The 26,467-nt window shown below is 49.6% G+C and overlaps 1 long non-coding RNA gene across 1 annotated transcript in view; it reads right to left on the bottom strand.

Annotated features, from left to right (window-relative positions):
- Nucleotides 1–16,557, bottom strand: part of LOC138472944 (uncharacterized) — a 519,290-nt gene extending 502,733 nt beyond the window's left edge. The window contains exon 1 of the long non-coding RNA XR_011268698.1: nt 16,474–16,557. This is a non-coding gene — a long non-coding RNA (uncharacterized lncRNA). The remainder of the gene's footprint in view (nt 1–16,473) is intronic.
- Between the last annotated feature and the right edge of the window lie 9,910 nt (nt 16,558–26,467).

The raw sequence follows: 26,467 nt of genomic DNA, 5'->3' as shown, positions 1-26,467 counted from the left end.
ATTGTTTGTTTAGATTTCATTCACTTCATTTACACTGTAATACATTTTTATTTCTTACTTCAATGTGTGGCTTCTCTCATTGGTTTCATGCCTGTCACAATGTGGGTTTTCACAGTCATGTGTTGCCATTGTGTGGGTCTGACGGACTTGTACTCATGCGCATACTGCTTATAAGTTATCTATCATGTAATGGGTATTTCCATTTTGAATGGATGTAAAGCTTGGTTGGGTGTTTGGACTGGGGTGGCGTGGGGTGGGATTTGGGTGGGCATAGGAGCCTGGGATCTGGATTGTGATGACGTGTTGGCTGGGGGACATGTGTGGGGGCCTGCTGGCAGGTGCCCCGCACTGCTCGGGGGTGTGGGTGCAGGGGTCATGAGTGGGGGCCTGGTGGAGGGTGCACCTGACTGCTGGGGGGTGGAGGTGCAGGGGGACATGTGTGGGGGCCTGCTGGCAGGTACCCCGCACTGCTGGGGGTTGTGGGTGCAGGGGGACATGAGTGGGGGCCTGGTGGAGGGTGCACCTCACTGCTGGGGGGTGGGGGTGCAGGGGGACATGAGTGGGGGCATGGTGGAGGGTGCCCCTGGCTGCTGGGGGTGGGGGTGCAGGGGGACATGAGTGGGGGCCTGGTGGAGGGTGCCCCTGACTGCTGGTGGGTGGGGGTGCAGGGGGACATGAGTGGGGGCCTGGTGGAGGGTGCCCCTGACTGCTGGGGGGTGGGGGTGCAGGGGGACATGAGTGGGGGCCTGGTGGAGGGTGCCCCTGACTGCTGGGGGGTGGGGGTGCAGGGGGACATGAGTGGGGGCCTGGTGGAGGGAGCCCCTGACTGCTGGGGGGTGGGGGTGCAGGGGGACATGTGTGGGGGCCTGCTGGCAGGTGCCCCGCACTGCTGGGGGGTGTGGGTGCAGGGGGACATGAGTGGGGGCCTGGTGGAGGGTGCACCTGACTGCTGGGGGGTGGGGGTGCAGGGGGACATGTGTTGGACATGAGTGGGGGCCTGGTGGAGGCTGCCCCTGACTGCTGGGGGGTGAGGGTGCAGAGGGACATGTGTGGGGGCCTGCTGGCAGGTGCCCCGCACTGCTGGGGGGTGTGGGTGCAGGGGGACATGAGTGGGGGCCTGGTGGAGGGTGCACCTGACTGCTGGGGGGTGGGGGTGCAGGGGGACATGAGTTGGACATGAGTGGGGGCCTGGTGGAGGCTGCCCCTGACTGCTGGGGGTGGGGGTGCAGGGGGACATGTATGGGGGCCTGCTGGCAGGTGCCCCGCACTGCTGGGGGGTGTGGGTGCAGGGGGACATGAGTGGGGGCCTGGTGGAGGGTTCCCCACAGTGCTGGAGGGTGGGGGTGCAGGGGGACATGTGTGGGGGCCTGCTGGCGGGTGCCCCGCACTGCTGGGGGGTGTGGGTGCAGGGGGACATGAGTGGGGGCCTGGTGGAGGGTGCCCCTGACTGCTGGGGGGTGGGGCTGCAGAGGGACATGAGTGGGGGCCTGGTGGAGGGTGCCCCTGACTGCTGGTGGGTGGGGGTGCAGGGGGACATGAGTGGGAGCCTGGTGGAGGGTGCCGCTGGCTGCTGGGGGGTGGGGGTGCAGGGGGACATGAGTGGGGGCCTGGTGGAGGGTGCCCCTGACTGCTGGGGCGTGTGGGTGCAGGGGGACATGAGTGGGGGCCTGGTGGAGGGTGCCCCTGACTGCTGGGGGGTGGGGGTGCAGGGGGACATGAGTGGGGGCCTGGTGGAGGGTACCCCTGGCTGCTGGGGGGTGGGGGTGCAGGGGGACATGAGTGGGGGCCTGGTGGAGGGTGCCCCTGACTGCTGGGGGTGGGGGTGCAAGGGGACATGAGTAGGGGCCTGGTGGAGGGTGCCCCTGACTGCTGGGGGGTGGGGGTGCAGGGGGACATGAGTGGGGGCCTGGTGGAGGGTGCCCCTGACTGCTGGGTGGTGGGGGTACAGGGGGACATGAGTTGGACATGAGTGGGGGCCTGGTGGAGGCTGCCCCTGACTGCTGGGGGGTGGGGGTGCAGGGGGACATGTGTGGGGGCCTGCTGGCAGGTGCCCCGCACTGCTGGGGGGTGTGGGTGCAGGGGGGCATGAGTGGGGGCCTGGTGGAGGGTGCCCCTGACTGCTGGGGGGTGGGGGTGCAGGGGGACATGAGTGGGGGCAGGTGGAGGGTGCCCCTGGCTGCTGGGGGGTGGGGGTGCAGGGGGACATGAGTGGGGGCCTGGTGGAGGGTGCCCCTGACTGCTGGGGGGTGGGGCTGCAGAGGGACATGAGTGGGGGCCTGGTGGAGGGTGCCCCTGACTGCTGGTGGGTGGGGGTGCAGGGGGACATGAGTGGGAGCCTGGTGGAGGGTGCCGCTGGCTTCTGGGGGGTGGGGGTGCAGGGGGACATGAGTGGGGGCCTGGTGGAGGGTGCCCCTGGCTGCTGGGGGGTGGGGGTGCAGGGGGACATGAGTGGGGGCCTGGTGGAGGGTGCCCCTGACTGCTGGGGGTGCAAGGGGACATGAGTAGGGGCCTGGTGGAGGGTGCCCCTGACTGCTGGGGGGTGGGGGTGCAGGGGGACATGTGTGGGGGCCTGGTGGAGGGTGGCCCTGACTGCTGGGTGGTGGGGGTGCAGGGGGACATGAGTTGGACATGAGTGGGGGCCTGGTGGAGGCTGCCCCTGACTGCTGGGGGGTGGGGGTGCAGGGGGACATGTGTGGGGGCCTGCTGGCAGGTGCCCCGCACTGCTGGGGGGTGTGGGTGCAGGGGGGCATGAGTGGGGGCCTGGTGGAGGGTGCCCCTGACTGCTGGGGGGTGGGGGTGCAGGGGGACATGAGTGGGGGCCTGGTGGAGGGTCCCCCTGGCTGCTGGGGGGTGGGGGTGCAGGGGGACATGAGTGGGGGCCTGGTGGAGGGTGCCCCTGACTGCTGGGGGGTGGGGGTGCAGGGGGACATGAGTGGGGGCCTGCTGGCAGGTGCCCCGCACTGCTGGGGGGTGTGGGTGCAGGGGGCCATGAGTGGGGGCCTGGTGGAGGGTGCACCTGACTGCTGGGGGGTGGGGGTGCAGGGGGACATGAGTGGGGGCCTGGTGGAGGGTGCACCTGACTGCTGGGGGGTGGAGGGGCAGGGGGACATGTGTGGGGGCCTGCTGGCAGGTGCCCCGCACTGCTGGGGGGTGTGGGTGCAGGGGGCCATGAGTGGGGGCCTGGTGGAGGGTGCACCTGACTGCTGGGGGGTGGGGGTGCAGGGGGACATGAGTGGGGGCCTGGTGGAGGGTGCACCTGACTGCTGGGGGCTGGGGGTGCAGGGAGACATGTGTGGGGGCCTGCTGGCAGGTGCCCTGCACTGCCGGGGAGTGGGGGTGCAGGGGGACATGAGTGGGGGCATGGTGGAGGGTGCCCCTGGCTGCTGGGGGTGGGGGTGCAGGGGGACATGAGTGGTGGCCTGGTGGAGGGTGCCCCTGACTGCTGCGGGGTGGGGGTGCAGGGGGACATGAGTGGGGGCCTGGTGGAGGGTGCCCCGCACTGCTGGGGGGTGTGGGTGCAGGGGGACATGAGTGGGGGCCTGGTGGAGGGTGCACCTGACTGCTGGGGGGTGGGGGTGCAGGGGGACATGAGTTGGACATGAGTGGGGGCCTGGTGGAGGCTGCCCCTGACTGCTGGGGGTGGGGGTGCAGGGGGACATGTATGGGGGCCTGCTGGCAGGTGCCCGGCACTGCTGGGGGGTGTGGGTGCAGGGGAACATGAGTGGGGGCATGGTGGAGGGTGCACCTGACTGCTGGGGGGTGGGGGTGCAGGGGGACATGATTGGGGGCCTGGTGGAGGGTTCCCCACAGTGCTGGGGGGTGGGGGTGCAGGGGGACATGTGTGGGGGGCCCTGGCGGGTGCCCCGCACTGCTGGGGGGTGTGGGTGCAGGGGGACATGAGTGGGGGCCTGGTGGAGGGTGCCCCTGACTGCTGGGGGGTGGGGCTGCAGGGGGACATGAGTGGGGGCCTGGTGGAGGGTGCCCCTGACTGCTGGTGGGTGGGGGTGCAGGGGGACATGAGTGGGAGCCTGGTGGAGGGTGCCCCTGGCTGCTGGGGTGTGGGGGTGCAGGGGGACATGAGTGGGGGCCTGGTGGAGGGTGCCCCTGACTGCTGGGGGGTGTGGGTGCAGGGGGACATGAGTGGGGCCTGGTGGAGGGTGCCCCTGACTGCTGGGGGGTGGGGGTGCAGGGGGACATGAGTGGGGGCCTGGTGGAGGGTGCCCCTGGCTGCTGGGGGGTGGGGGTGCAGGGGGACATGAATGGGGGCCTGGTGGAGGGTGCCCCTGTCTGCTGGGGGTGGGGGTGCAGGGGGACATGAGTAGGGGCCTGGTGGAGGGTGCCCCTGACTGCTGGGGGTGGGGGTGCAGGGGGACATGAGTGGGGGCCTGGTGGAGGGTGCCCCTGTCTGCTGGGGGTGGGGGTGCAGGGGGACATGGTTAGGGGCCTGGTGGAGGGTGCCCCTGACTGCTGGGTGGTGGGGGTGCAGGGGGACATGAGGTGGACATGAGTGGGGGCCTGGTGGAGGCTGCCCCTGACTGCTGGGGGGTGGGGGTGCAGGGAGACATGTGTGGGGGCCTGCTGGCAGGTGCCCCGCACTGCTGGGGGGTGTGGGTGCAGGGGGACATGAGTGGGGGCCTGGTGGGGGGTGCCCCTGACTGCTGGGGGGTGGGGGTGCAGGGGGACATGAGTGGGGGCCTGGTGGAGGGTGCCCCTGGCTGCTGGGGGGTGGGGGTGCAGGGGGACATGAGTGGGGGCCTGGTGGAGGGTGCCCCTGACTGCTGGGGGGTGGGGGTGCAGGGGGACATGGGTGGGGGCCTGGTGGAGGGTGCCCCTGACTGCTGGGGCGTGGGGGTGCAGGGGGACATGAGTGGGGGCCTGGTGGAGGCTGCCCCTGACTGCTGGGGGGTGGGGGTGCAGGGGGACATGTGTGGGGGCCTGCTGGCAGGTGCCCCGCACTGCTGGGGGGTGTGGGTGCAGGGGGCCATGAGTGGGGGCCTGGTGGAGGGTGCACCTGACTGCTGGGGGGTGGGGGTGCAGGGGGACATGTGCGGGGGCCTGATGGAGGGTGCACCTGACTGCTGGGGGCTGGGGGTGCAGGGAGACATGTGTGGGGGCCTGCTGGCAGGTGCCCCGCACTGCTGGGGGGTGTGGGTGCAGGGGGCCATGTGTGGGGGCCTGGTGGAGGGTGCACCTGACTGCTGGGGGGTGGGGGTGCAGGGGGACATGTGTGGGGGCCTGCTGGCAGGTGCCCCGCACTGCTGGGGGGTGTGGGTGCAGGGGGACATGAGTGGGGGCCTGGTGGAGGGTGCACCTGACTGCTGGGGGGTGGGGGTGCAGAGGGACATGAGTGGGGGCCTGGTGGAGGCTGCCCCTGACTGCTGGGGGGTGGGGGTGGTGGGAGACATGTGTGGGGGCCTGCTGGCAGGTGCCCCTGACTGCTGGGGGGTGGGGGTGGTGGGGGTGGTGGGAGACATGTGTGGGGGCCTGGTGGGGGTGCCCCTGGCTGCTGGTGGGTGGGGGTGCTGGGAGACATGCGTTGGTGATCAGTAGTGCAAGGTGACATGTGGGTTGGCTGGGGGGCATGGCCATGGTGGATGGGCTGCCTGCGGGACATGAGCAGGGGTGCAGGGTAGTCCCCTGTGGTGTGGGCTGCCTGCAGGGGCCGTGGAGGGTGTAGAGGGAACACCTGGGAGGACCCACACGGCCAATTCACGTGTAGTACTACCCGGCACCCCCGAAATACACGTACCCTGCTGAAATCGCGTGTGGAACTTCCCGCACACCCCTGAGTACACGTACCCTGCAGAATTAGCATGTGGAACTTCACGCGCACCCTGGAATCCACGTACCCTGCTGAAATCGTGTGTGGAACTTCCCGCTCACCCCGGAATACACGTACCCTGCAGAATTAGCATGTGGAACTTCACGCGCTCCCCGGAATCCACGTACCCTGCTGCAATCACGTGTGGAACTTCCCACGCACCCCGGAATACACTTAACCAGGCCAATCGCGTGTGGGACTTCCCGCGCACTCCGGAATACACGGACCCAGGCAATTCGCGTGTGGAACTTCCCGCACACCCCGGAATACACATACCCAGGCCAATCGCGTGTGGGACTTCCCGCGCACCCCAGAATACACGGACCCAGGCAATTCGCGTGTGGAACTTCCCGCGCACCCCAGAATACACGTACCCAGGCCAATCGCGTGTGGGATTTCCCGCGCACCCCGGAATACACAGACCCAGGCAATTTGTGTGTGGAACTTCCCGCGCACCCCGGAATACACGTACCCAGCCAATCGCGTGTGGGACTTCCCGCGCACCCCGGAATACACGTACCCAGGCCAATCACGTGTGGGACTTCCTACACACCCCGGAATACACGTACCCAGGCCAATCGCGTGTGGAACTTCCCGCGCACCCCGGAATACACGTACCCAGGCCAATCGCGTGTGGGACTTCCTGCGCACCCCGGAATACACGTACCCAGGCAAATCGCGTGTGGGACTTTCCACGCACCCCAGAATACATGTACCCAGGCAAATCGCGTGTGGGACTTTCCGCGCGGCACAGAATACACGCACACGCTATTTTTCACACAGCGGATGTCCGTGTTTGTCGCGTACCCCTTTGCACGTCATTTGTCTTAGAGGGCCACAGTATGTCACATTCATCATAGCTGTATATAGGTGCTTTTTGTTGGCGCACATTTTGGCGCACATTTATTTCAGGGGCAGGGACACTACCGCCTGCTTTCTTGTGGCGGACGTGTTTGGGCCTGTGCGCTGGTTTGACCGTGCGCTGGTTTGCCCTATTGGATTCCATGAATACGTGTTGTAGGCGAGCGTGTGGGCGTTCCGCGCACTTGCCTCCTGTACTTCCCCCGTGACGCCCACATTTTGACGAGTTGTTCCCCATCCCCGCCTACTTTTGTTGTGTGCGCCGTGCTATGTGCGATTTCGCTGTGGCCGTGGCGCACGCCGTTAGATACCCTGTGCGCCGGCATGCGCCGCGCACTTTTTCAGCGCACATCCGATATTTTTCTCGCCCACGGCCTTCCATGAATCGATGTGCGCTGGTTTCCCTGCGATATTCGCACTTGCACTGCGATTTTCACTCTTTCACTGCGAATCGCACGTTTTTGGCCGCTTGCGCCGAAATTTTCGGCGCACATTAATTCCATGAATCGACACCACAGTCTTTAAGGAAGGCATGAGCTACGTAGCATTATCACGCTTACGTGCACTTGACGGTCTATTGCTAATGAACTTTGATGCAAGTAAAGTCAAAGCTGATATTTCTTGCATTCTAGAATACAATAGACTGCGTTCACTGTACACCCCTCATCTGAAACAATATCCTGTTCCAGATAAGTAAAATGTGGTAAAAGAAAACTAAATGAAACAGAAGTGCAACAGAATCCAACAGAAAATTCCTCAAAAAAAAGAAAAGAAGCTACAGTTTCAGCAATTACCACAAACAAAGAAGAACCTATTAGGGAATGTAAACCAGGGACGTCGGCAAAGAAGGAACAGAAATTCCGAAAAATGCACTCAGATACATAACTAGCTGGTCCATTCAAATTTGCAAATGAAAGTGGGATAAGTTGCTATGCAAATGTATCAATGAATATTCTATTTCAATTGCCACCAATTGTTCACAATATTTACTTGCACAGTACAGACCAATTGTGTTTGCAAATGTTAGTGCTCCATAGAAATGCAACAAGCAATCCTGACAACACATACAGTGTTAATGGAATACGGCAAGAATTGGACGACTGTGTTAGAATGCTGAGATTCACTGTGAATTCACAAGAAGATCCACAAGAATTTCTAATGTACTTACTATTAGTATTGGAAAACAAAAGCATACCTGTAAATGGAAACATACATGCACTTTCTGTAGCAATGTGATACAGGAAGAAATCCCAAATGAGCGATTTGTGGATGTTTCCATACCAAATTGTGAAAGCATTCCATTTCAGCAACTTGTACAGAATGCAAACCATGGCAGATTATGTACTATTTGCAATTCAGACAATCGCTCCACCTTACTGATACAATCACATAGTGCGTACATAATACTTATGCTTCTACGTTATAATGTAGATGGTACCAAAAACAACTGCAAACTGACTGGATTCACACACGGTCAAGTGTCACTTGGAAAGAAAACCTTTACAACAATAGGCATAATCTACCATGCAGGAACTACAACCAATGCAGGTCACTACACTGCATACATTAAAAAGAAATGTGGATGGTTCGAATGTAATGATAGCTCCATTACTCTAAAGCAGAGATTGCCAGCTAATCTTACAAATGCGTATTTAACTTCTTAAAGCCAAAATTTAATAAATAATGTGTACTTCAAGATTGCCAAAAAATTATGTGAAAGACTACAAACAGTTATAATACGCCAATAGGCATCTAACTGCCCAAGAGGATATAACAATGACACAAATAAATGAATATCACAGATTTGTAGGAACAAATGCACAGTTAGAATACGCCTACAGGTATGTAACTGTTGCTAAAAATCAGAAGGAAGGCAACAAACATAACATTAATCAGAAAGATGAAGGAAACAGGATAAAAAAACGACACAAATAAATGAATATCATAGATATGTAGGAACAAATGTACACTTAGAATACACCTACAGGTATGTAACTGTTGTTAAAAATTGTCAGGAAGGCAACAAACATAACATTAATCAGAAAGATGAAGGAAACACTCAAAGGAAACAAGGAAGTAGTTAGTACCATAGCAAATGAAGGTTTTTTTTAATCCGACAATGATTTTTCCCCCCAGATCCAAGGATTAGAAAAGCAAACACAGAAACTGAGCACAATGCACAGTACACTAGTTTGTAAAGTAAATATGAGGGTAAAAAAAAGGTAAACTGTCTATTAAGCAATGTAGTAAGTTTTCATAAAATGCAAAGACTAACATACCTTTTTCGTTTATCACAGAAATTAAAAAAGGGATACTTCCGCCAAGTACGAAAGGCGTTTAAAAAATATATGTGGATTCTGAACAAAGTAAGGAGTAAGTATATTGGCAGTAATTTTCTACACATGCAAATCTACAAGTCTAATCTATGGTAGTAATATGCTGCAGTGGCTGGAGGCTGGCCCTTGCTTCTTCAGTGTGTAACCTACGACCTACGCCTTACAACCAAAGTACAAAGAGTATAGTTCCTAGCCACAACCATTGCTGCATATCGAAACCATGGTCCTTTTAAATTAGCTAATTATAAATTTACTGTTGGGACCATCGTCTGCAGCCATGCAGCCAACACATTAGGGCGTGCACACAACTAGCGCATTACACCACACCCATATTCACTTATAACTCCACTGCTTATGACTTCAGTCTTGGGTGCATGGCCTTTGGGCATGCAGTCAAGACGCTGGGTCCTGGCCAGAAACACCACAGCATATCGAAACCATTGTGCCTTCTCATTTCACTATATACAAAGTTGGTTTTGGGAGCATGGCCTTTGCTCCCAAAAAGCTACGCCCTCCCCACAACCATCTTAAGAATGATGCATAGTACAAGTGTACCAATAGCTGTGATATGTTGTAGTAGTTTGTAGCCACCGGCTACAGACGTGAGTTTAAGGCCATAGAATTATCAATGTATGGGTGTACAGTATATCAAATGCACAGTTGCTTACAACTGCAGTGCTTATTACTTTGTTCAAATACTCTGCATCCTGGCCACTACTACCACACCATATGACATCCATTTCGGCATATAAGTGCACTACATACAAATGTGCTTTTGGGGGAATGGCCTTCGGCCATATACCCATGATTGCAGCCCCTCCCCACAGCCGCCTGAGTGATGCACTACCACACCATATCACACCCATTGTGCCTTATAAGTACACTACATACAACTGTTCTGTTTGGTGCATGGCCTGCGGCCATGCACTCATGACTGCAGACCCTCCCCACAGCCACCGGACTGATGTTGATTACTAGGGGTGTCTCTGTAGCTCTGAAATGCTGCACTGTTTGTGGGCAGGGCCTAAAATCTTAGGTGTAGGTCCATACATTTCAATATATGGTTGTGAAGTGGCTTATAACTCCAGTGCTTACAAGTTTCCTTTTGGGTGCAAGCTTGGGTGTATGGCATACAGCCTGCAACCATGCACCCAAAGGTACACATCTTGGCCAAAACCACCGGACTAGATAAAACCCATGTGGGTTTGTAAGTCAAGAGATTATAGCTTTGTTGTTGGGTGTATGGCCTTCACCCATGCACCCAAGACTGCACACACTCCCCACAACCAGGCAATCGATACGCATTACTATGGGTGTATCCAGGGGTATGACATGCTGCAGTGTTTGTGGCCAGGGCCTAGAGTTTTGGAAGTAAGGCCTTCGGCCTTCAGCCGACGGCCATGCATCCAAGACTCTAGGCCCTGGCCACAACCACCATAGCATGTGACACCCATGGCGGCGTACTAATGAATACAATACCCATAGGAAAAAGTATTGCAATTATGGCATGTTGTCAATTTCAATGTTCGCTACCACTATGCGTGTCCTTACAACAGTAACAGGTTTCCTGTGCACTGCATGGACTGAAATGCTACCTTTATTACACCCCTCATTTTCTGTGCGTACAAGGTGGCCATAGAAAATACAGCGTGAAGACCGACCCCCAGAACAAATGCATTGATCACCCATGTCTTACTGTCTGAACTTGTCCCAACGCTCTGTGACACAGCAAAAGAGTTTTATAAATATAGCATGTGTACGCTGGTTGTTGCTCTGCTATCGGCAGATCCAAGATGTCGGGCGCAGCCAAACAATCTGACGCAGAACATGTCTCGCAGCAGCCAATCGGCAGAGACGTTGCGTGTCCGCGGTCATGACGCGAGCCCATTAGCCAATCGTTATCTTGTCCGCGGAGCGAACAGGGAAGTGTGACCGCGGAGCAGACATAGATATCACTAACTTTTGAGACATACTTTTTGGTCGTTTTAAAGAAAAATACTGGACGGATTGTCACCTAATTTACAAAAGCATGCTTTCTGGACCAAGCCCCTATACCTGCCGCAAATTTCGTGAAAATCCGTCCAGCGGTTTGACCTGTAGTCGTGCGCAAAGTTTTTCCCCCATTCAGTCTATGGGAAAAAAAGATGTTTTGGAACCACCCCTATAACTTTTCCCACCCTGGACCAAACATCACCGAACTTTGCAAAATAATTCAGAGTGGGCAATATACTTTTTTTGGAAAGTTTGGTGAGGATTCGTCCAGGGGGAGCAGAGTTATAAGCCGCCCAAAAAGTGCTCTTCCTATGGAAACAGCAACTTAACCATAACTACACGGCCACTAGCGTGGCCGTGTAATATGTATTTATATATATATTTAAAACTTGACTTTTTATTTTGTTTTTACATTGGTTTTATTAGCTTATATTTGACACTAGTTCGCCTACTGAAGAGCCTCATACGCTGCCAATCTGCGGTTTTATTTATTTATTTAATTATTTATTTAAGCGCTGCACAGGGCATAGGTGATTCACCTTCACTGTAGGTGCCATAACCTGTTCGGTTTCAGGTTCTGCCTGAGTTCTAATGCGAGGTTAACCCCTTGTGTACTGCTGGTTACCACACCCTGCTGGGGTGAGCAGTTTGAGGTACACTTGCTCAGTGTATTCCTCCCTTAAACTTGGCAGTTTTTGTTTAGGTGCTTCTGTGGCATATGTCATTATCTTCCCTGTAAGGGTGCCGTCACCTTCTCGGTGGCAGGCTTTGCCTGTGTTCTTCTGCGAGGTGTCCGCTCGTATACTGCTGGTTCCACACCCTGCTAGGGTGAGCAGTTTGAGGTACACTTGCTCAGTGTATTCCTCGCTTAAAGTCGGCAACTTTGTTTGTGTGCTGCATATGGAATTGGTGATTACCTTAACTGTTTGTGTGCCATAAACTGCTCGGTTTCAGGTTCTGCCTGAGTTCTAATGCGAGGTTATCCCCTCGTGTACTGCTGGTTATCACGCCCTACTCAGGCGAGCAGTTGGAGGTACACTTGCTCAGTGTATTCCTCCCTTAAAGTCGGCAGCTTTGTTTTGTATTAGGTGCTGCATGTGGCAGTTGTCATTATCTTCCCTTCAGGTGTGCTGTCACCTGTTCGGTGGCAGGCTTTGCCTGTGTTCTTCTGCAAGGTGAACCCCTCGTATACTGCTGGTTCCACACCCTGCTAGGGTGAGCAGTTGAGTGTGCACTTGCTCAGTGTACTCTTTTGCTAAACAATATGTTTAGGTGATTCCTGGAACACATTTGCGTTTTCAGAATTGTCAGTAACCCGGATAGCTCAGTAGGTACCAGCTTCTATAAGGGCGGGGTTCGGACCCCTGTGAGGGCGTAACCCCTCTTCCTTGGATATTTTATATTATTTTATATTATTTTATTTATTTATTAAGTACTTTAAAGAAAAGAGTGTGTGGAGGTAGTTGTAAACAGACCCATGTGGGGGCTTGTACCTTCCTCTCTAGCCATCACTCTGGTGTTAACCTTCGTCTTTTAGTTAAAATTCTGTCACCCTTTACATTAGTTAGTTTCAGGACAACTCAGTCCTTTCCTTAGGTTTTGCTTTCCCCGATAACAATTGCTCCACCCAATACCGTGCTGATTAATCTGCAGTATTTTTCTCTCAACATGAGGAAGAAAAAGATGATGCGTTATGCCTCTATTGAGGTCTGCAGGGCTTGATGCTCTCTTTAGTGGGTGGCGTGTTTCCCTTACTATTTGTCCCATTATGACATTCATTATACTATTTGGACTATTGGTGGAGACAAGGTCAGCTCGGGGGTATCTGTTCAGTTTTGTTGACAGGCAAGTTGGGCAACCATGTTCTAATTGGATGGAGTGTTTCGAAACACTTGTTGGTATCAGAGAGAAGAGTTGCCAAATAATAACTTTCTGGCGCCGGCCCCATGGTTTTCCTCCCAAGGCTTGGCCTGTTTTCAGCTATCCGTCTAGCAGTGTGTTACAATTTCTCCTCTGCTCGAGGAGTACAAGCAGGCTTCTGTACCCTCAAGAGAGTTGTTTAGCCTCTTTCTTTATATATATATATATATATATATATTTTTTTTTCTACAGTGCAGCAAATAGATTGCTGGCTTTCAGATCTGTGCTGAGCCTACTGATGCAGGTCCCTAATTTGGGAGGGTCTATATCAGTCTTTCATCCTGCTGAGATCAATAAGTGAACACCTCACATCACGCACCTTTGGTAGTAGTGATGAGCAACACTCATATACCTGAGGGTTCGTAGCACTATATAAGTGCGATTTTGCAACGGGCAATGTGCTTAATTTTTTCCTTCCCCTGATCCCCATAGTGGCCAGTCAGCCTCACATGCATACCGAGACTCAAACCTCAGTGTTTGAAGGGACAGTGGTTCCAGTATTCTTTCACAACCTTTTGTTTACGGGACATGATAATTATCCCAAAGTCCCTTTCCCCCTCATTCCCCTTCCCGCCATCCTTGGGGGAGATTGCACCATAATATTACACCTCTTGGAGTAACACCTGATGGTTTCCGTTTTTCCTTTTACAGGAGTTCTGGCTCATGAACAATGCAGACTCGCACTGAGCATTTCCCTCCTGTCAGTTTACTTTCCTTTGCGCTACTTCCTGGTATTTCACTACGTTAAGAGGAGCCCCCCCTTCCACTGTCAGGGGGTTGGTTAGAAGTGTAAGAGTGTATTTATTTTAAGGGTGTAAAGCTGGGCTTTAGTGTGGTCCTCCCTCAGGGTAGCCTTCTTCTGGGTTGCAAGGTTTTTCCTTAGATAAGTGGGGGAGGATTTCTCCTCCTTTGGGAAGGCACAATATCCCTTGGTGAGATAGAGGGGTCTGGGAGTGCTTCTCATCTTCCATCCAAGTTATTACGGCCCTCTATCACAAGGTGTTCCAACGTCTCTACGTTATCTATCTCAGAAGGTGTCTGTCAGTGCGATCTCCAGAGGGCTGGGATATACATTTAGTTATTGACTTGTTTCTCCTAGTCTCCTGCATGGCAGGTAGACCTTTTGGTTTTTCACAGGAGATTGTTTTGCAATAAGGTGCCAGCACAGGGTGCTGAGGGCTTCAAGGTTGTTCAGATTGGCTAGGGTAGAGGTTAGTCTTCTTCTGGTGAGCAACTTCATTTTAACTGTTTAGTGATCAGTTCTTTGCAGTTTAGAGTCTTTGCTAAGACTATGGAATTTAATGGTCCTTCTTCGGTTAGTTTATGATCCTCTAGGAGATTTTTTCAACCATGGAGGAGGGAACAAGGTCCAAGCACCTGGCACATCTACAAAGGGGTTCAGATATCAATATGATGGTAGCGATTGGATGTAAGATACATTTTTTCTCCTTACCAAGTTCGGTCTCTTAAGCGTCAGGTTTTTGTAAATATCTTCCTTTTGTCTGGATAGCAGATCCTTCTTCAAGAGCTCGGGGGATCTGTTGGTCTCCGTCTTGGCGGTTTGGCAGGTTTAACTTTTCAGTTGGGGCCCCTCTCTTCCATTCTGCTTCTACCTCCAGAAGACATACCTTTCTTAGTATACACATATGTTTGGGGACAATTGTGGGTTAAGTCTATTGCTTCAGCTCCGCTCAGGGTAGGTCGTCCTATTACAAATTAATAAAATGACCATTTACTCCCATTTTACCTTTCATGAAAATGTGTCTTTCCCACTTGGTTCCCCAGTGTAGTTATGTGACATATCCTGTTTCTAATACGATATCTTCCTTTAGCGCATGGGATGGAACCTACAAAGCTTTCACCCCCTAAGGGGTATTTTTCTTTATCTCCAGGAGAGCTAAGTGTTTATCTTCTTTTGTTTGCTATCTAGGTTCCCAAAGATGGTATGAATTTAAGTGTTTTAAATGTTTGATTGGACAACAGGGGAGTTTATTACTCCAATGGGTTTTTTCCTAATCTATTAGTATAGGGAAACTTTGTTCAGTGTTGTTCCCCTCTCTTTTTAACCAGTTGGTTTTGGTGGCATGTAAGGAACGCTGGAATTAGCACATCTTCCAGTTGTTTTTCCTGCAGTGTATTGGGCTATGCCTTATAAGACAGTTATTCGGCCAGCCTAGCCTTGGGCAATACTCTTGCGGTCAGCTAATTGATCAAATGAAAACATTTTAAAACATTCTTCTCCTATTATTTTTATTATATTGTCACTATTGTATTGATCATGTTGTACTAATGAGAAGCAAGGGCTTCAAACTTGCATAATATGAGCCTCCTGTCTTGTTATAGAATGGCTAATCCGCCACACTAACGTGAGATGGGGGTTTAGATTCTATTAAAGACAAAGATGCGAGTATTATCCCACCCATCCACCCTTGATATGATATGGCAGTTATGACACGCATATACACAGGTCTTTCAAGAGAGAACATTCTTGGTTTGTTGCTATTCCCATCCACCCACCCTTCGTGCTTGTTGTTCTTACAGCTATGAGTTGAGGTTCTGATCAGGAGTGTGGATCACAGTTACAAGATGTGGAGTGCGTGGTACAAGAGCTTCACTGGATTTGTCGTCATTGTTTATCATCTGATCTGTGCAGTGGACGTCTGGTTCAAGACAGCTACAGAAAGAGGAGTTGGGATTAGAGTAATGGACTTATATAAGGAATGGTCCCTGCTCATTGGTCTCCTGCAGGGCATGACCTGTCCTCCATGATGGATTGGGGAGCTTGCTTACATTGACATTGAACTCTATTTAGTTCTGTTCTTTACAACTTTTTTGTTTGTAAAAGTGTTTTCTTTGCTGCTGTGGTTTCAGAGTAAAGATTGTAATGCATACTCGCCTCTTTGTCTTTAATAGAATCTAAACCCCCATCTCAAGTTAATGTGTGGGATTAGCCATTCTCCCTTCCTTAGTAGTAGTCACAAAAATATGTCACACTGATTTAGAATCGCTGAATGGTAATCTCATGCCGGCATCCAGCCAAGTTCGGAATTTTCAAACCAATACCAACCTATCTGATCTCAATCTCCTTCAACTGAACCCTATGTCAACTTTCGACCTCTTGCTCCACTAAATCTCATTACAGTTACCATTTTCTACCTCTACCTCACTAGCAACGCCCTGCCTGCCTACAAGACGGATTCCTAAATGCAATCACAACCTGCAATGCCAAACCTGGAAGGACGATCGAGAGAATTCCGTCCGGCGGATATGGTGGAAATTCAGTGGCTCTGAGTTAGCCCGAGTAAGGTTACCCAAGCTTTCTAGTGAGGCGCAGCACGTGAACGATTACATGTACCCGACCATCGGAGGCTACTTTTACAGCTCTCAGCAATGAACGCGACTGTGTAATCTATCCCTCCTTAATGCGCAATACCATAAACGTGCAATTAGAGCTAACGTCCAGCTCTTACTGTATTTCTGCCTTCGCGGGGCTGTTTACCTTAGCTATCAGGAAACTTAACAGTTCCCTAGGAAGGCAATTACCTGCAAACAAGCACAGCAGTAAAAAAATTAGCAGCCACTGCAGACGGAAAGAAAGGCAAAGAGCAGGCATGCCGGGAGCTGGTGCGCCTGGTGTTTGCTCATACATTTACAGTGTCAGGCCGGCGCGCATTCATTACGCACGCTCACTGGAGCATGCGCTAACGTCGCCATTCCGCCCCCGGCCAGAGGGGAAGCACCTCTCCATCACTTTATGCCGGATAGAGATTTAATGCAAAACTAAATATTTGTCACAGTGTGTCCTACTCTAGGAAATTAGCCGCTGTTTGCTTTCGTTTACAAAATAGCGGTTTAATGCCTCGTTTGACGTCGCGTTGCCACTCAGATAGAAAGCTGATAAATTAGCCATTTACCCTCTTTTGTGATAAGGGATTAGAAGTTAGAGATTTATGACGGCCCGCCTGGGAAGAAGATGTACGAAATGCACTTTGCCACTTAGAGCAGCAGAATTAACAAGCAAACAGTGTTCACCCCCACCCACACCCGCCCCTGAACAGCAAGACAGCGCTCTGTGGGCGCGCTGGTGTTGGGCGACTTCTGTGAAGGGTTTGCTCTGCGTTTAGAGTTTAAATTTAGGGCGGTACTTGGGCTCCAGGGAACAGATTCTCAAGAAGGAGAGCTTGTAAAAAAAAGTGCTTTACTTGCGCCACTGTAAGAAATGTGTACGTCATTTTATTCATAAAGGTGAACCTGCGCATTTCTTGGGGTGGGGGGGCGGCAGTGCGCGGGGGGGGGGGGGGTGTCTGCCTTAGCAAACAAGGATGCGCTGGCGAGAATAGGGAGCACGGTCCTGAAACCAACGTGTTCATTTTTTTATTGATTTGGCTGAGAAAGTCAAACTTTCAACTTGGATCAATCGTATATTCATTAAAAAGTTACAACACAAATTCTTACATTCATTTTAAAAAAACTTATTCTTTCACCACGAAGAGGAAAGAAAACAGTATGATACAAAATAACAATTCAAAGCAATTCAAAATGAATAGCTACATTCCGCAACTTTCATAATTAGGCTAATCAAACAATAATTACATCAGAACCGTTATTATTCTATGTCATCACCTTGATCTAAATTCAAGGCCTGCAAAAAGGTTCTAACTGCACATCTAATTGATTTCGATTCTGTGTAAAATAAAATTTTCCGTAAAGTTTGAGCGACCAAGTCAATGTAACACTCAATATGACTTCTAAAATATAGGATTCTCAAGGACATGAGTTTAGAGCATTCAACCAAGATATGTTTCAACGTTTGACTCACTTGATTACAAAGTCGACATGTTGAACTAGTTTAAACTAACAGATACCATCTTGCTAGAATTTCTTTAGTGCGCCACAGATTGAGTCTAAAGCGCAGGAATCGAGCACGCTGTGACGGGTTGGGAGAGCGTTCTCATCTTATTCATAAAGGTGACCTGCGCATTTCTTGGGGGATGGGGGGGGGGGTGGTCTGCATTAACATAAAGGATGCACTGTCCAGAACAGGGAGCATGCTCCTGAAACCAATGTATTCAGGTTCCCAGCAGCCTGTCATTGTCAAATATCAATATTCATACCACTGCAATTCAACATTAAAGAATGCATAAGAGAGTCAGGAATGACCCTGCATACCCGTGCGCCTGTTCCAAACTGGAGCAATTCGGGATGCAAAAAAGGCCCCCCTTATTTCCTGAAATAGGCAAAGGGGTCGTGGTGCGAATATCCGATTGTAAGCATTATTAACGTGCACATTCAGATGCCCTTTGTGATTATTGTGCAACATTTTTTGGCACAAGTGATGAGATGTGCTAGACCATCTCGACACTTGTGCAACATTTCTTTTTGAGAGTCTTCTCCTATGGGCCCGATTAATGGAATAATCTGTGCGGGGAAAAAGGGAACTTGCGTGCTAAACTGCACACAAATCCACGTTTCTCGATTCATGGAACTGACTGCGCAGGACTTTCTTGGGATTTGCGTGGAGTTCGCACAGGCCTGGAATGTCTGTGCAAGTGGTCCAGCGCCTTGTGTGAGACACCACGCAGAGCGTGGCCATGGCTTGCACAGAGGGCTGCGAGGGGGGCAGAACTCAGAAAGTGGGGAAGAACATGCAAAAAAGTGGGCATTACGAGAGTCTCTCGCACGCCCACATTTGTGCCAACCAACACATATCCATGGAAACACCCGCTCATATGCCTCTCGGCATATGAATGGCCATGCAAATCCCTCGATCACTATGCCATCTGAAGGCAGGCATAAGTACACTTGCGCATAAGATTCGCAGTGCAGAGGTGTGTTTTTATGTTTGGTTTAGGGGTGCATGTATGCAACCGGGGTTCCGATCTAGCTAACAAGTTTAGACCGAGTTACGATTTTTCATACGCATGTTGTCGGGGTGCCAGCAACAGTTACAGGGGACCCTGCGCAGGGTCCAGGAGATGCAGGCCTGCTTTTGAGGCACCCCATGCACTGTTTGAAGGCTGCATGTATTTGCGCCCGGGTGAGCGTGCAAAGGTAGGTGTTTTGGCTGTTTATGCTTTGCATGCGTGTTGGGAGCGTTCTGGGCACGACGTGCGAATATAGTTTTTTTGCTCAGTGAATTCCATGAATATGCGGGGCGCACATATTTTGTACTGCGCGCTGCCTCTCGCAGTGCCCTCCTCGGTGCGCTGCCCTTGTAGGATTTCAGCGTACATCTCCATAAATCGGGCCATATGTCTTTATCTGTTGCAGCAGGTCCTTAATTCCCACCCTGCTCATGCCAAATCCACAGCAGCCTTTGATGGCCTTGTCACTTTCAATTCCTAGAGGTTGATGTTGAAGTAGCAGCGGAGCACCTGTGGAGGGACGAGGCACAGGCTACAGGGCCCATTCCAATGGACAGATCACTTCTCTGTCTCCTCCCGAACCAGTTTCCCCCATGTTCCCCAATGCTACACATGGGCAGGGCACAATTCCTGGTCTTCGCTTGTACGCCCTCCATCATTTAGTGTGATTGCCTTCTCTGTCTCGGTATGTGTTTTATCCCATCTGTACAGGCTCCCACTCCCCACAAGTATCATGGCAATAACGAATAACTCCAGCGAATGAGTGAATGAATGAGCAAATACAGATCAATGGATGGATGAACGTCTCATATAGACGTATTCCTTACCGAGGCCTCTGTATCCACATAGCTCGCTTGGATTTGCTTCAACAGGCCAGCCGGCATGCCTATTCCATTGAGTTTATGCCATAAGATGCTTCTATCAATGGCATTAAATGCCTTTTCAAGATCTAGAAATGCTGCGTAAATGACCCTATCTAGCATAACTCTCCTTTTCTCATCATCATATAAACTTTATTCGGATTTATCCATTTACAAAAAAGAAATACACAATATACAATGAATAGCCAAACAACTTCCATACAATCCTAAAATCCAAAGCACCCCACAAACACATTGGTTAAAATCTGACCAAACATCCCACAGTACAAATCATCATAAGACATTATTTTTAAACTAGAATTTCTTGAACCAGCACAGGACGTCATATAAAACATCGGTAAAGCAATAAAACCAGCCTAAAATCCCATAAAAGTCCTACTGTGCTGTCTGCATTGAGCTTTTCAAATCTACAGTAGCATACATGGCGAGATTATAAATATATGTCAGATCACCATAGTTGATTACAAAGCACATTGTTTCTCTACAAGTTTTCAAATTAATAAATAAAAAAAAAAGGTAGAAGCAAAAGCTTTTGAGCTGCTAAATAGCTTGGGCAGAGCAACAAAAAGTGCCTCTGGCCTTCAGTGTGACCGAGCCTGCACGTACATTTAGAAGAGTCTGCTATCCATGTCAAATGTTTGTTAATCCTACAATTCGATGGGGATCTAATTTGGTAAAAGTTCCCAACTGACAAAGGAACATCTCGAAGCGCAGCCTATGTGGCCAAAGCGGGCAAGGCGTGTATCTTTTGCATGTCTAACTCTGTGGCCCTACAGCTCATCACATCTTTCTTTAATAGCTGATTTAAGATGGGGAAATGGACCAGGATTTAAAATGGCCCTTCCGTGCCTGAACCAAAATATATTTGCGGTATTATACCACTTACATTGTTTACTGCATGGTGAGGATTTCATATCTAGGAACCCCCTCATTCACATTGTGGTTAACTAGGAAACACAGAAGTATTTTCGAGAAAAAAAGGTTAATCAACGTACACACACCAGCAATTCCATACTGAACAACCTCAGCTCAGACCTAAGGGCGCTCTCACTGGCGTTCCTGGTGGGAGCACCGTTATCCTGTGCAAGACTATATTCTGGACTAACTCGAACTGTTTGCAGTTCTGATATCCCCAAACTTCGCTGCCATAGAGCATCAGGGAGGACACCGTGGACTTATACACTTCCAGGCACTTATCCATTCTGTAACCTCCATACAAGCAGTGACAATGGAGAAGTCCCTTGAGTCTAAGTCTAGCTCTCTTTGCAAGATGCTTTATGTGTCTAGTCCAAGATCTGTTGCTACAGAAAAGAAGTCCGAGATACAGATAAGAATCAACCTCTTTAGTTGGTACTCCATTGGACCACCTCAACGGTTTACCTGACTTGCCAAAAAACACTATTTTATTCTTTGACTTATTTAATTATAGACTAGGTTTCTCTAGGTAATTGTTGATTTGAGCCTTCATTTGAGCATCTTCGGTGTTAGGTCAGTAATGGCGGTGTCATCCACATAGAGAAGGGCACTGCATCAAGTTTTCTTCAAAATTGGTGGATACATATTTCCTGTGGCCTCAGAGGGATCAAAAGCGGACATAAATAAATAAACAATAAGGGGGCCATCAGGCAACCCTGTTTAATCCCTTGGTTGGTAGAAATTGTGGTGCTACAGAGCCCGACCTAGGATATCTTACTGAGGCCTCTGTATGCACATAACTTGCTTGGATTAGCTTCAACACGCTTCAACAGGCCAGCCGACATGCCTATTCCATGGAGTTTACGCCATAAAATGGTTCTACCAATGGAATCAAATGCCTTTTCAGGATTGAGAAATGCTGCGTAAATTCTACCTTAAAGTACTGAAAATAAAACAATGATCCACCGTACTATAACCTGTCTGAAACCTGGCTGCAAAGGTTTCAGAATGTTGTAAGTCTGTGCCCACTCCTCCATTCTTACCAATATGCAGATTGAAAATATTTGCTGGAATAGCAGGGGGCGAGGGGTCATCCAAGGCCCCCTTTTTAAATATTGTGACTATCACACTACATCTCCAGGATTTTGTCTAATAACTTTTCCAAAATCGGAGCGCACCATTGAGAGAAACTAGTACAAATGTCAGAGATCAGGCCATCATGATCTGCTGCTTTCCCGTTTTTGAGAGAAGAAATAGCCACCATTATCTCTTCCTCGGAACATTTTAAAAATCATGATTACCCATTTGGACCATGCATTGGTTTGCCCCAACCTGGTGCTCATAAAAGATCTTTCAGAAGTGAGTCGTACATTGCTCTCGTGTAATTGAGCTTTCTCTTTCCCCTCTTTCATCTTCCCAGCCTTCAGAAGTTGGAAATTATTCATAACTACCGCACTTGCTAAAATATCCCATTGCGTCTCAATGTAAGTACTTGTTTTGTTCTTCAGTAGCTTTTTGTAATATCCTTCTACCCAAACCCTCCTCATATTCCCTCTATCGCAGGCACTCCACACCCCTTTCTTTTTCATGCCCTCCAACATTCCCTGATCCTCAGAGAGTGGGGGGCACACAACCGGCAATCTATGTTCAGTGTATGTTTCATTCTTCCCACCCCTCCATGGTAATATCCCTGCAAAAATATCGCCGTACAAGAATGGCGCCACATATTTGCGAGGATATTAACCCATTAAACCTGAGCGGGACACCCCTGCAACCCCCATATTCGTTTAAAGGGAGCAGGGGACACCCCCGCAACCCCAGCCCTCATTTACCCCAAAAATGATCCCCACTAATAATATCGCCTATGGCCGTTCACGACTGAATATATGGCGATATAATTGGTGGGGATATTACCAGATACCCCTTCATCCATCCGGCACCCCGCCGTGTGCATTAGCTCATGCCTACCTTCAAGGTGGATGGCTGTCGCCGCTTTTACAGGCGTCTTCTGCCACGAGAATATTTTATTATGTGTTTGGTGGCTGTTTGTCCCTTTGAGAATTATTAAATTTGCATTTGTATTTTATTTCTTGAATCACCATGTACCTGAGATTCGGCTACATTCAATATAACATTAATAAGTAAATAAATAAATCAGTGAGAGTTATTCCTGCCTATAGGTTTGCTCCTCTCACCTTCCCCACCATCACAGAGTTTAGGTACTTTCTCTCCCTCTTCTCTGTGGCACATGTCTCCAACTTGAGTACGTCTGTTATGCATTCATTGTAGGGAAGTAGTTTGTTCCCTGCTATCAACTTTTCTGAATTAGCAGTAGATTAGCATGTTACCAATAACACTGTGATCATTAAATAACTGTAGACACATGGCCCTCGGTTTTAAATGCTTTCTTGTGATTGTATTTCCAATATCCTTCATTTCTTTTTTTGCATGATTTTTACATTTCATTCCTGATTTGACAGACTTATTTTCAGCTAATCAGATTAGCAGAGAAGCGGTCAGTGATGACATGCATGTGCTACGTTTCAAAGGAACCTTTGACTAACCATGTCAGATCTGCACCCCTCTCCACAATGGAGGCATAGGCCCACCCACGCATCTTGTATCTGGACAATCACAACTAGATCAAGATCTGAACTGAAAATCAATCATTTGGCTGATTCCTTCAATCAGGCTGACTGCCGGAGTCTCACACTGGGGCTTTACATCATCTTGACATTATGAGCCACGAAGTGGCCAAACGTGACATACATGCACGTTACAAAGCAAACACATCCCATTAACAAACGTTTCACTTTTCTCTGTATGCTTCCAGTAACCTTTCAAGTAAAACAACTTTCATTTGTCATGGGCAAACTGTATGGAAATATAGGTGAACCCTTGACGCCAATGTACTGATTGATTGATTGATTCATTTAGTAAACTTATGTATGCCATATTGCCCGGAGAGGTCTCTGAGCACCATTCATCTACTTTTCTAGGAGGTCGTGCCCCACTTCTGATGCTGAAAAGGGCAAAGGATTCCAAGTAGTTGTTGCTTGTGCGGCAAAATGCCTTGGAGACCAGCGTAAAGGTAGGGGAGGAAACCAATAGTGAAATGGTGCTAGTGGTTCAGCGAGGTGGCACATACTGCTTCACTTTAAAATTCACGTAGTTGGGTGCCATATTACAGAGAAATGTGTAGGTCAAGTAGGCAATTTTGAAATCAACTCTTTGCTGAACCGGGAGCATGTGGAAGGACGCCCTGGTAGCAGAAACATGATCAAACCTGCGGAGTGACAAACCAAACAGGTGTGCTCTGCGTACATTGAATTATGATAAGAGGATTGGAGGTGTCCCCATAAATGTCCCACTATTCCATTCTCAAATAGCAGTTGCGCCGATCAGAGTTCTATGTCTGATAGAAAGGAAAGAAACAATCCTCCACAGAGGTCTAAGAGGAAAAGATGAATTACTCACAGCTGTGCTGGCTTGATTAACTAAGGTTAGTGCTTCATCAAGATGAAAACCTAAATGTTTAACCTTGTTGTTATGAGGTAGAGGAAGACCAGTCAAGGGTGGAATAGAATTGGTTTGCGAACCAAAATGACCAGCTGGCTCTTTAACCCGTTCATTTGTAGTTGATACAGACAGAGCCCGTTTTTGGAGGCTAAAAGACAGGATTGCAAATCATAAAACTCCTATTTCACTGCTGAGACTTCAATGCAGATTTGTGTTTCATCGGCGTAGAACTGTATGCTGGTGTTCCAGGACTGTCTTATTGGCTTTGTTAGGTTTCAGATTATTTTGTCAGGTGAAACCTTTGGAGCAAAATGTCTCTCTGTTGTCCATATTCTCATTCAATTTCTCTCAAGTCCATAAATGTGTGCATTCTGTTAGCACCGGGCAAACGACTCCTCCATACTTTAAGCATACTGGATCATCAGGTGGGTGCTGCCTGTGAAGTAAGTGGTGACATTGAATGTCCTCGGCCATTGGATGCATTGGAACTGTTGGACCATAGCAGGAAAACAATGGAACTCTTTGATCAGGGCTTTCGATTGTTCCTAACTGCGGTTATCTGTGATATTTGCATTGCGATGTTTGCTCCTAGTTCGGTCATCTGAAATATTTAGTCCTGGGTGGGATCATCTGCAATGTCTGCTCCATGGGGTTCTTTGTGATAGTTCTACACTACTATCTGTACCCAAAGGAGGTCCAATGTGATGTTTTCAATGCAACACTGACGTTAAGTGCCTGTTGCACCTATAATGCCTGTACCCTCACTTACACTCTCAACATCCTATTTTCCACCATGCACTACGAACATCAACTAAGCCACTCACACACAAAAGATGCTAGTACCCCCACCCCAATACACGCTAACAATTTAAAAACTGTAAATCTCTTCCATCAGCTTGTATAACACTGTCCCCTATCCTCGGACTAGGGGATCCCTTCTCCATACACATACCTCATGTGCTCTCACCCCAAATCACCTAGAAACATACTTACACACAGGCCCCAGTTACTTCAGGTCTTCACACATCCACACAACACCAAAACAATCTTACGTTGTTCCCTCTCTCACTACTAACCAAAGCCAATTTGCTTTTCCTCAAGATCTCATAGCAGCAAGAGTCCATGTGAATGGCAGCAGGGCACTGTATCAAACCTAAAAACAATGACATTACATGATATCACTGAAATACATGTTCCTAATCAGCCTGTAGAATTCAGTCTTTAAGAACCAATGCAATTTAAGATTGAGGGATGTACCCTCTACTTATGGGAGAGTTGAAGAGTCAAAACAGCTGTGTATTAGCCCCAGCAGACATAACAGCTCAGGAGAGTTTGGTGGGCACAGGATAGTGATCAGTTTATGTAGGCACTCAAGTGAAACAGGATGTAAGCGGGGTGGCTGGGCCACATCATTGGAAAAACAGGAGTATTGAATGGTGAACATATGATGCAACAGACCTATTACTTCTGAACATATGCATCTCCTAAATCAGAAAAAAAAACGTTTTTTTCTCCAGGTCAGCAGGTTTTCTGCCTTTGAATCCTCATCTTGGGAAACTTGGTTGTACGGATGTGTAGTTAAATTGAGCACCATTGAGAACCAATGAATTGTTAATGGGGTCCAGATATCTACCTAGCCTAAACAAGGGGAATAGTTACATCAAGTGGGTCATTCATAGCTGCAATAAATTTAGGTAGGTATTCACTGATTATGGGTCAGATTTTCCAAACCTTGATATTCAAGGCCTTCATCACACAGAGGTTGATCCTCAGATCTCCCAGAAGTGGGTAATGTAGGAGCAGGGATTGAGTAATAGTATTCTGGTTCAACCAGAACTGGCCTTCTGTTGAGCAGAAGAGCAATTAATCGATTCCATAAATTGGTTAGCCAAGTGTATGTGACTATAACCATGCTGCGAAAACCAGCTAATGTTGGAAAAGTCAGTCCATAGGAAGCCGCTTCAATAAATAGATAAAAAGCCATAATCATTCTATTTTTTATTTTTTTTTATTTTATTTTCATATAACTTAAACAAACTTTTGGAAAAAAAACACATTTTTACAGTTCTCACGGAAACCCTACACTAAATTACATATATATTAAAACAGTTCTCACAAAAACCCTACACTAAGTTACATATATCTTATAACAATATAAAGAGAAAGAAGGATAAGTCTCTGAGTGAAGGGTGGAGACCTTTTGCTCTCAATCTAGTACAATTACCGGCAGGGCTTATATACTAATCATGCTGGGGGATATCTGATCCAACAACAGCTGCAGTTGTGCTAGAAATTTCATTATAGCCAGCATCAATGATTTACTCTCACAGTTGTGGAGCTGGCGCCACCATTCTTTGG

This window comes from Ambystoma mexicanum, chromosome 8 (assembly GCF_040938575.1).
Source record: "Ambystoma mexicanum isolate Mex_15411 chromosome 8, UKY_AmexF1_1, whole genome shotgun sequence".
NCBI classification, from domain to species: Eukaryota; Metazoa; Chordata; class Amphibia; order Caudata; family Ambystomatidae; genus Ambystoma; species Ambystoma mexicanum.
The sequence above is the reverse complement of the archived record's forward strand: the minus strand, read 5'-3'. Positions and strand labels throughout refer to the sequence as shown.